We start from the raw sequence: 11,919 nt of genomic DNA on the forward strand, positions 1-11,919 counted from the left end.
AGTTAACAGACCCACTATCAGCACCCTCAAGGGAGTAGGGCTGAACTTGGCACCGTTTCCTGGCAAGGTGATCCACCTATTGCAGGATGGGGTGATTGTGGAGCTAAGGGCCCACGAAAAACACACTTTGCAGGTGATCAGTGAGCATAAGATCAATAATGTGAAGATGGCCCTACATCGAGACATCACCCTCACTTCCATGGTGGAACTTACTAACAAAAAACATCACATGATTAAGGCCATGAAGGAAGCCTGCCGAATGGTCCCTGAATTGGCCATTCCTGAGGATGCAGAGTTAGATGAACAAGTCCATAAAATTGCTACATTGGTGTGTGACACTTGCATAGAGTTGGCTAAGGTTCAACTAGAGCTGAACCTCCAGATTGCAGAATTGCAGTTGAAGGCCCAACCTTCAACCTCGCCGTAAGTAAAGGAGCAGCACATAACCGTTGTCACAGAGGTGATAGTGGTAGTAGACAGTGCAGTAGTAGACTGCACAAGCCTGTTTGAACAATCGTTTGAGGTACTGACCAGTCTACAAGAAGATCCTAATGTACAAAGGTTGTAGACAGAGGTGCGAGAACTGCAATAGCGCTAAGATGAGGTGAAAGGAATAGCACGCATTGTCACCCTCACACAGAGACTTGCAAATCTACAGGAGGCCAAAACACTGAAGGAATAGGTAGATGCAACACAACACAAAGGGGTAGTGCTGAAGGCATGCTTGAAGCCTTGGTGGGATGAGGCCTATTCAGTCACAGCCTCCATTGAAGGAAAGCGTGCTAGTCTATAGGCGACTCAACAAAAGCTTTAGGTTGATAGTTCAGGACCAATGACAGAGCAATTAGTCAAAGAAGTGAAGCAGGCGGCCACGTAGTGCACCACCGAGGTTGCAGTCATACAGGTCGAGCTGGGAGGTCTTCACGCCAAGATATTCATGCCTGCAGAGTGACTCGAGGGTGAGTCACCATGTTTATGTTGGGGGCCTATTTGGAACAAGTTCCCCCAAGAGTAGTTTTGGGGCGAAAAGCTCATGTTTTGGGACAATTTTGTAATAAAGTTGTAAAGTATCCACATTTTCTGGTTGCGAAGCACGAAGGTGTCAAAAGTCATAAAGGGTTGTCCACCCTTATTTTGTAAAGTGTCGAGTTGGCTGTAAAGATTTACCCATGGTACGCGGACCATGGGATTGTATAAAAAGGAGCTAAGTAAGCTTTAAGAAGTTAGTAGTGAATAAGTGAAGAAGAGTGGAAAATTCTAGGTGTTTTCGGTTCTTAGCGTAGGTAGAGGCTATGTAGCTCAGTGCACAGAGGCCTAGGGTAGAAGTCTGCAGCTGAGTGCGCGGACCCCTACAACTGTGTGCACAGGGTGGATAGAGTTTGTATTAAACTGGAGATATCAATAAAGAGAAGTATTCTGCAATTACTATGTATTTAGTCTCTGTTAATGCATCTGATTATATTGCATTATGATCTAGGTTTATATTACAATGTTTATTTGATGCATGAATGTATGTGATTATATTTGTTAATTGAACGCAAGTAAGAATATCAGTTTACGTGATGATAACTGTAATTGATTGGTAGAATAAGTAAAACACTTGGGATAACTTGGGAACCTATACAATACATCGTCATAGGAGTGTGAAAGTACCTGAACCACTGGTTAGGGCTGCGTGAAGGTCAATCGTACACCTTCACGAAGGTACTAAAGGGCAGGATAAAGGGTAGATCGATAAGCCCTAAGGCTTAGCGACCTGCACGAAGGCAGGAGCAGGGGGTATAAACCGACATCATGACCATCTCAGGGTGTGGAAACTTGGTTCCAACATCCCCCCATACTACTTCAGGTGAGACTTTGGTTCACGCTCTTTGGGCTAATGCCGAAAGGGCCAATAGTGTAGGGATTTGTTTGGCTGACTAACACTGAACCTGGGTCAGGGCCCACAAAGCCAATAGGGGTGCATTACTTCCTAAGGAGGGAGGACTGATCCAGGTGGATATTGATGGCCAGATACCTATTCCACGTATACCTCCAGTCAATTTCATTTATTTCCTTGTTTATTTCAGCATTTACTATTTTAGCATTTTTTTGGGTCCTGAACTTCCACAATAGTTTTGACCCTCTAAAAGACGTTCTTTTTGAGGTCTATAGCAGGCCAAAAGCCATAGGTAGGGGCTTGCCACAAGTCTTGTAATACTTGGAGAGACCTTTCCAACAAGGTATTATATGAGCCAAACAAAGATAATATGGCCAAGTTACAACCCTAGGAAGTTAGCTGCCCAACTAACCCCAATGGGGCCCACAAACTCTTGGCGTTCCATCTCCTGGGGTTAGGGTTTTGGTTGTTTAGGGTTTTCCCTTGTTTTTCAATAATAAATAGGCCCTTGAGCCTCATTTTAACATAGTTCAAAGGCATGTAGCTGTCACATATCTTCTCAAAGATAAGCTACCATTGCCCGAGCTAGTTTATTTCCATTCTGTTTGTAAGCATATTTCAGTATTCTGATATTAATGAAATGAAGTGTTATTTCTGCTACATCTCTATATTTATGGTTATATCTATAACTTTTTATGTTCCTGTTTAAGCTCGAATCAACTAAGGGGGTGCATAACACACTCTTAAGGCTAAGTCAGGATTCCTTCCTTGTTCAAATTGCACCATGAGCCCTTCCAAAAGTGCATAGTACACTTCGAAGAAACAATCTCTCCTTCCCTTTACGAACTGTGCCCTAAATAAAGTCTCTCTCTCAGCCAAGCACATGACACATCATTATTCAATCATCAAGATTTCCTTCCGTCTTCAGGATGTGTCTTGTGCCCTGACCAAGCCCTTAGCTGAGTGTATGGTGCATCAATAGTGAACATTGATCCTCCTTCAACCTTCACATAGTTTCATGCACCCTCCTTATGACTTATACTTTCCCAGTTGAGAGGATGGCGCATCAACAAGCCTCATTGATCCCCCTTCATCCTTCAGCTTGCGCCCTGTGCCCTCCCTCAAGTTTGTTCTTCTTAGTTGAGAACACAACACATCCTTAAGACTCTAGAACCTAACCCTTGACCCTTGACAGTGCACCCTACACCCATAAATATTTCTCCTCTCTTCCTGTGTGAAATGATGAACCATGATCATAAAATTCACAATAAAACACGTTAAGATAGGAAATTTTTGGGTTTATGTTTTCCTTCCATGAGTCATCCTAGTTGTAGGTGTTCCATAAAAGCATGACAAGGATGCATGAGGAGATCTGTCAAAGGGATGAATATTGATGAAGTATTGAAGATCGAGGAACACATAACGACACGAGATGAAGAAAAATGGAATCTTGATGATCAAAGTAACTCATAATGACTCCATATGATATGACACCCTTTGGAGGGTAAAGGCAAAAACAACATGAAAGTTTCATTCAAGATTGAAGATGCAAGTGGCATAATTGTCACCTCTCAAGAAATTCCATGTCATCATTCACTACGAGTCCAAGTCATCAATGTTAGTGACTTGTCATGTTGTTACCTCATGATGCTACAGAAATGATTATGTAACTATATAATTATTGTAAAGAAAAAATATAGGAGTCCAAGAATCATACATGGACAAAAGAGCTATATGAAGAAGTCCAAAAGACACATGTAATTCCAAAAGTCATTAAGAAGTTCAAAAGTCATTTAGAATTCCAAGAGTTGTGTAGAAGTCCAAAGGTAATAAGAAGTTGAAAAAACATATGAGAAACTTAAGAGTCATGAGGATATGAGAGGTCATGCCTCTATTTATAGAAGAAGCCTCATTACTCAAGCAAACTATTTTTCACTTTGGATTCTCCCACAAAGCATTAGAGAGAGAAAGAGAGAGAGAGAGAGAGTTATTTTTGTAGAGAAAGTAGTGGCTCTAACACTCCACTATTGGCTCTAGTGGTGTTCATTGTACTCATGTATCTTGGAAATTTTGCTTAATACATGAATCCGTTTGGCCAGCACATTTTCATGCATAGATCATGGATGTTTTGAGTCTACTCTTTAGATGTTTGCAATTTATATTGGCTTAAATATGTATTAAATAAATTAAACTATTTCAGTGGCTTTGGTGCTCAACTTGTTGGAAATGTGTTGTGATTGTCATAATTATTGTGGCATATATTGTGAACTATTTCACTTGATGACTAACAACTCTTCCTTGTTTATGTGAATGTGTCTTTACTAGATTAGTATTATTACTTTTCTTTTAGAGACTCACTTTTATTCCTTTCAACAAAATAACCTTGATACATTTACAAGTAAACATATCACAAGGCACACTCTCTTTCTCATTCAGAAGTACGTGCACGCTACTCAATCTAATTGTTGAAGCCAAGGAAAATATTTAAGTTAATGAAATTCCAGATGAGAATCCTATACCAAATGACATGAAGTCTAATTGGGACTTCATATCAGGGAGATCCCCAGTATGTTAGCAGTATCCAACACCATCAACATTTTTCCGCTAGAAGGAGGGAAGCCACCTTTTTATGGTTGATAATTTATTTCACCCTAAGAATGAAGCATATGTATAAGGCAGTAACGGTCTGCGTTCTACTCCAACTCCTATTCCTAAATTTGGAGAATCTTATCACTTGGGTTTGGGACAATCTTTTGAAGTTACTTATGATTAGCTTTGGATAATCAGGCCCATTACTCCTTAGTTTGTGAAATCTCTTGGATTACTTCCTATTGTTCATAACATTCCTCATACTCTGAAACATAAAGACATAACTCACACTAGTGTATTGGTTTCATCAGCAGAATATTTGGTTTTTTCCACCCTTGAAAAGTTAGAAGAACCCATGGAAGATACAGTTCAATAAGGGGACCTTCCACCTATTGAGGAAGGACCAGAGGGTGATGTGGGAGATTTTCAATTTTTTGATGAGGAACAACCTAGGTATAATGAAGGCTTGAACCATGAAGTAGAAGGATCTTCTAATTCAAAGTGGGAGGAGGAAGAAGGAGGAGAAGATATGGTTGATCAATATTTGGATTGGATAGCCTAAGGGCCACTCGCTCTTTTGGAAAACCTTCATAAAATTCCAAAACATCCATAGAAGTTGTTATCTAAGTTTGATCTTGAAAAGAAAAATAAAGCTAAAGGTCATATAGATGACTTCTACATGCATTTAAGAATGTTTGAGATACGCTTTGATGATGTTGCTTGTAGACTCTTTTCATACACTTCAGAAGTTAGAGCGTATGTATGGTATCATAGTCTTTCAGCCAATTCAATTCACAATTGGAGGGAATTTAATAAATTGTTCTTAGAGAAGTTTATGGATGATAAAACCCCCACCATTCTATTGAAAGAACTCGAGAACATTAATATGGAGAAAAGGGAGAAAGTAAAGGATTTAAATCAAAGGTTCACTCACATATTAAACAAGTTCCCTGCTTATGTTCAATCACATGATTCCATAACCAAGACTTATTGTATAGTTTCCTTGCCCACGAACACTTTAGTTTTTGTCAAGAGAGCCGCAAAGGAGACTTTAGCTTTAAATTTTCCAAAATCCATTGCAGTTGAGAGGGAATTGCACTCCATTGGAGCGATTGAAGATCATGATTACTCTAAAGACACCAAGGATGATGGTAAGAAAAACCAAGATTCTTCAAATAAAGATAAAGAAAACGATTCTTTTGATATTAAAAGCTTGACCAAATCGTTAAAGTTACTCATTAATGAAGTATCTAAATTAAAGAGAAATTCAAGTGAGGCATCTACCAGTAGCAAGTCGTGTAATCCCTTTTTACATAGAAGAAATAATAGTAATAAAACAAATAAATCTGCCAATAGCTCAAATGTTGTGTTGAATTTCAAAATCTTAGGCATAGAAAACTACTACACTTTCCATTTGGAGAGGCATTCAAAGAATACATGCCCACAATGGAATCGCATGATTGTTATGGTAGCCCATATCGTTCTTACTCTATTAGAAAATGAGTAGTTAGAGTAGGAAAAAGAAACAAATGAACCTTCCATGGTTGAAGAAAGTTCAGGTATTGTACATTCATTCAAAGCTTTTGATATCATTTTCAATGCTGACAAGAAAAGTGTTGAAGAACTACCCAAAAATGAAGCTCATCCTTAGCAGACATCCAACTATTATAATTTGAGCAACGGACCCATTTGTGACCAGGAATTGAAAAGACAAGAGTCGAAGAAACAATTTTTAAGAAAGATTCTACCACCAACTAATCCTACTCAGGATACACATAATAAGTCTGGAAATGTGACTACTAAGAGCACTTCCACCCATAGTAAAAGCAAGTTTATCACTCTGGAAGTGTCCAACACATCTACACCTCTAGACACCACAATACACTCTGTTCGAAATGAAAGTGTCAATTATAACATCATCGAGGACATGAAAAGAGCTTGTGCCAAAATTTCCACTTTTAATCTCACAAAGATAGCAAGCCATCATTAGCTTCTTGTCCAAGCCTTTTCAAAACCTTCGTCTGGTGACAAAGCTTCTACTTCTCAAACAATGTCTGGTAAGTCTCTTGGAATTCTCAAATTTGTAGCCAATGTTGTAAATTTAAATACTAACACTCTCTGCCCCCATTTTTGTAAACTTTTGAAATATTTAATTATAATGTCCATAACTGTTTATTTGATTCAGGTGCATATGTGAATGTAATGCCATTATCTGTTGCCAACTAAATTAATTCTAAATGGGACAAAACTGATGGACAAATCATTCAACTGGTTAGATCACTAGTCAAAGAAATTGGTGAACTCAATAATGTTATTATTTGTTTCTCATCATACCATAGAGTTCACGAATGTATTAATATTGTTATTGTGGACATCTCTGAAGCCTATGGTTTACTATTGAGTAGATATTGGTCCAGTAAACTGCAAGGATATTTTCCAACAGACTTGATGCATTTATGGCTTCCATACAAAGGTAGAAACAACCACATTCGAATAGAAAGTGAACCCTACATGAAAAACATTGTGACACCACTTGAGGGTCATAATGAGCCTGTTGGATTTACAGACATGATATTTAGGAATGATTTCATGGAAATTGATCATGGGTGTTATCAAGAACAAGCATCACTTGTCTCATCAAATACACAGTTGGAGCTCCTTCCTTGCACTCCAGTTGATGCAAATGAATCTTGTAACATAGATGTACACAGTAGTAATAGTATATGATATTGATTAGTAGCTAATGATATTTAGACTTTGTATTTCAATGGTTCAAAAACTCAGGATGGTTCTGTGTTGAAATTTGATGACTAAAAAGTTTCCTTCAATCGCAACCCAGTTTTAATTTCACGTTATCACTCCCATTATGTTAAATTCCCTTTCCCATAAACATACATTTAACATATAGAATTCTGGAAATGAAATTTTCAGATTAAAACACATGGGACTGTCAACACATGCTGAAAATAAATATGGACATAAACAGACCAACAACACACATAAAAATACACTCAGATTTTTGGTCAACTTAGACCCAGACAAAACCACTTCAATCTTCTCCAGGGAAAACTTGTTAGAGAGATATTCAAATTTATTTATCTTTCAAGTTCAGGAAAAATACATTTGCAGACAAAACAAAATAGAAAAATACAACTTATCTCTTTAGCCCAAAACTCCTTGAAAACTGTGCCCACTTTGCCTCGACTTCCATGCTCTCTTGAAGCTGAAAATATGTATTGTACAGATACAGATTGTACAGACTATACTGTATGGATTTTGTATGGACGATACAGATTTCCATACCATTTTATGGACTGTACAAATTTTTCAATTTTTCTTTTCTCAAAAACTTCTCTCGAACAACATGCAACTCATAACATTAAATGTTGTTCATATTGTACCTTCTGTTGTCTTCTATGCCTTGATTTGCCCAGAAATCACTCCTTCAGCTTGCTGTAACAAATTTCTCCTTCATAAAATTTCTCCACCTCTTAACCTCCTTTCTCCAATCTTCTCATGAAGAATGAATGCAATCTCTCTTTTCTTTTTCCCCATTTGTTTCCCTAGATGACTTTTGGGAAACCCTAAGATCTAATGGCTTAGATTCATTTAGATCAAGGGATGAGAATAAATATGCATTTAATTCTCACTTTCTAATTTTTAATTCACCCATTAAATAAAGTACCCACATTGTACCTTATGTCTAAAGTCACTTTTCAATTTATAATTTAACATTGACTTTACTTCTTATAAAGTCACTTTCACTTTATAAAGTCACACTTAGGAAAAGAATTATTTTGGACACTTTTCCCTAGGTAGAGACTAACCTTGGGAAACCAATTCTCAAAGGTACCTTAAAATTCAACACTCCCTCTTACCGAGGAAAGTGTTCCTCGACACACCCATCTTGTCCTTGAAAAGGACATGCTTGCCTCTTGGCAAGGACTTTGTGAGAACATCGACCACCTGCTCATTTGTTGATATATACTCTAGCTTCACTACCCCCCTCTGAACATAGTCCCTAATGAAATGATATATCATGGCAATGTGTTTTGAGATGTCATGAAACACTGGATTCTTTGTGAGTTTAATGCAACTCTGATTATCACAGTGAATAATCGTCGATCTCAACTCCTGATCAAATAGGCCATACAACAACTTGCGAAGCCAAATGGCCTCACAACTAGCCTAGATAGAAGCCATATACTTATCCTCGGAAGAGATCAAAGAAACTAAATTTTTTCTTTCAACTGAACCATGACACAACTTCCAAACCCAATCCGAAGCGACACCCTAAAGTGATTTTCCTGTCAGAAGCACACCCTGCCCAATCTGAATCTATGTAACCTACCAACCTCACTCCATCTCCCCACCTATAGTCCAGACGATAAAGAATAGTCCCCTAAACGTAGTGAAGAATGTGCGTTGCAGCTACCCAATGCACCCTCCCGGGCTTAAGCATGAACTAGATAAGTGTGTTTATTACAAAGCATATATCTGGCCTAGTGTTGACCAGATGCATCAAGGACCCAATAACCTGCCTATACAATGTGGGATCCACCAAACTAGAATTTGAAAAATGAATCTTCTTCTAGTTAGTGATCATAGGTGTAGACATGGGTCTACAGTCTGCCATGCGAAATTTTCTCAACACATCCACATCATACTGCCCCTGCCATAGAAAGATATGCCCCTCCTCCTACCACACCTCAATCCCAAAAAGTAATGCATCAGCTTAGTGTCCTTCATCCTGAACTCCATAGAAAGATCCTCCTTGCAACCACTAATCAGTCTCTCTGCCCCAGTAATGAACAAGTCATCAACATACAACACAAGAATGAGAGGATCATCCCCTACAACAATGTAGTATAGGTTTGGATATGCATCACTCTTCGTGAAACCCATCTATTGCAAGTAAGTATCAATCCTCAAATACCAAGATCTCGGAGCTTGCTTAATTCCATAGAGTGCTTGCCTCAACTGGCATACCTGGGTTTCCTGCCCAATTACCTCAAAGCCTTGTGGCTGCTCAACATACACCTCCTGCTCTATAACTTTGTTCAAAAATGTGGTCTTCACGTCCATCTCATGGATCTACTAACCCATTTCTGTAGCAATAGAAATAGGGGACTGGATAGAAGTGTATCAAGCTATGGGAGCAAAGGTCTCATCATAGTCAATACCCTCTATATGTGAGAACCCTCTAGACACAAACCTCGCCTTGAAATTCTCAATGTTTCCATTCGCAACATGTTTGATCTTGTAGAGCCACTTGGAAGTCACAACTGACTTTCCCTCAGGCCTAGGCACCACTTCCCAGACATTGTTCTTAATGATAGAATTATAATCCTCCACTATAGACTCTCTCCATACCTCCTGGATGGAAGCCTCCTCATATCTAGTAGGCATAGAGTCAACAATGCTAGTAGCCTTGGATACATAACTGCAAAACTACTCAAGTGGCACACTCTTCCTGTTCACCCTCTTCAGAGGACCAACAAAATCTACTTCCTTCAAGGTGTCTTGAAGCCACTTGGGCCTTCTCTTCCCTAAAGAAGCTTACCCATAGGGAACCTCATCCTCTGTCCCGCAATCTGGTGAACTTGAAGGTCCACCAACTGACCCTAGTGTGCTTGTACCAGCACCTATCCTTGAAGAACCTATACCGACACCTGTGCCTATGTCACCTAAAGTTCCATGTGAACTCTGTACCAGTGGACTCCCCAAAGAAGTGCTCGGTGAACTCACCACTGGTGCCCCAAATGTCACTGACACTGAAGTACCTCCTATACCAGTCGATCCAAAACCATGAGGTCCTACTCCCTGTACCTGAGGTCCCTACTGAGGAGAAGTCTGTGAATCTCTCTCATCATACTCTCGTTATCTCCAATAGGCCCTATCCTCCTTGAAATTCACATCTCTCCTAATCACCACTCTCCATTTAGAAGGAATGAAGATCCAATAGGCCTTCAAAGTCTCGTTGTAACCCATAAAGATACCCTTCTCTACCATGGGTTCCAGCTTCGTCCTCTACTTGTTGGGGACATAATAATATGTGATACATCCAAAGATAGGAAGATGTACCACATGAGGCTTCTTTCCAGTGAAATCCTCCTTCAGAGTCTGTTGACGGTGCTGGACCCACCAACATTCAGGGGATCACCCCGGTATGAAGTCCCAACTAGAACTCACATTGTTTAGTGTGGGAGTTCCATCTGGTATGATGACCCGGTTTCCATTATATTAAATGTTTGCCTCAGCTCTTTCTTGTCATCACAGGAGAGTGGTCTGCTTTGTCTTCAAGTAGCGAGGTTCGTGTGCCTGGTGATTACTAGTTTTACTTGTGTCAACGGTTCTTTCACCGTAGGGGGAGAGGATGGGAGTGAGTCCTAAGTCGGATGGGAGGAAGCCCCAACTATGTTAGGAACACACAACACAACAAGACGTGAACAACTTCTGAAGGGAAATACCACACAGATGCGGAAGTCACAACACACAAGGAAAGATAACATGTACAACAAATTATGGAGGAATTTGCGCGAGTGCGACTGTCATTATAACAAGTTTACGAGAAAGTTTTGTCTGATGTCTGGGGAGGTAACCAACACGAGAAAGACAACGTTAATAGCTCATACAACACATTTTCATTAATATATATGCATTACACCAATTGAATGAGTTAAAGTGTTAAACATCGGTTAAAGCAAGATGCATTACAAATGTTCAAGATCAGTCTTACAACAGTTACAACAGGTGTGAAAATGTGTTGGCCTGTTAGAAGGCTTCTGAATTAAGCGAATGTTCTGAGACACAACGTTACATCATACATCACTAACCCCATTGGTGGGGCATTGGAGCCACACTTACTCCTCAAAGAAAATATTATAGACTCTCAAGGCTATCTTGGAGGAGCCGAGGTGAAAAGTCCCTTGCATGTACAAATGAGGGGGTATTTATAGCCAAGGATGAAACTGACTCTTGTGGTTGTTCGACTTCCCTCATGAACTTTTGATTTCCATTACCCTTTGACTTTACATGACTCTTCATATGAAAAGTGGGTCTCTTGGACTTCCACGTTACATTACATTGATTGATAGTATAGCCCACAATAGAGATGTGGACGACATGACTCATGACAAGACTCAACATGACAGTGTTGGCACATTCATTCTGCTGCTAGTGTGCATGTCGAGCTATAGTGTTTATGGGTGATGGATGTCCTCATGGTGTGTCACAACTTCACCTCCGCATGGAAAATTGCACAGATTATTTAATGGTTGATGAGTTCACTTGATGTTGCATTCACACGCTGCTTGCTTGTATGTTGGTATGCTTGACAGGTTCGACCATTCGTGAAAAGTGCATGTTCGACTGTTCATCCATGTGTGAACACATCCTCGCATTTCATTTGTCTGTTCGATCATGAAACAACTTTGCATGATCGTCCATTC

This window comes from Pinus tabuliformis, chromosome 2_1 (genome assembly GCF_031772625.1).
Source record: "Pinus tabuliformis cultivar Carrire ecotype Pingquan chromosome 2_1, CPIR1, whole genome shotgun sequence".
NCBI lineage: Eukaryota > Viridiplantae > Streptophyta > Pinopsida > Pinales > Pinaceae > Pinus > Pinus tabuliformis.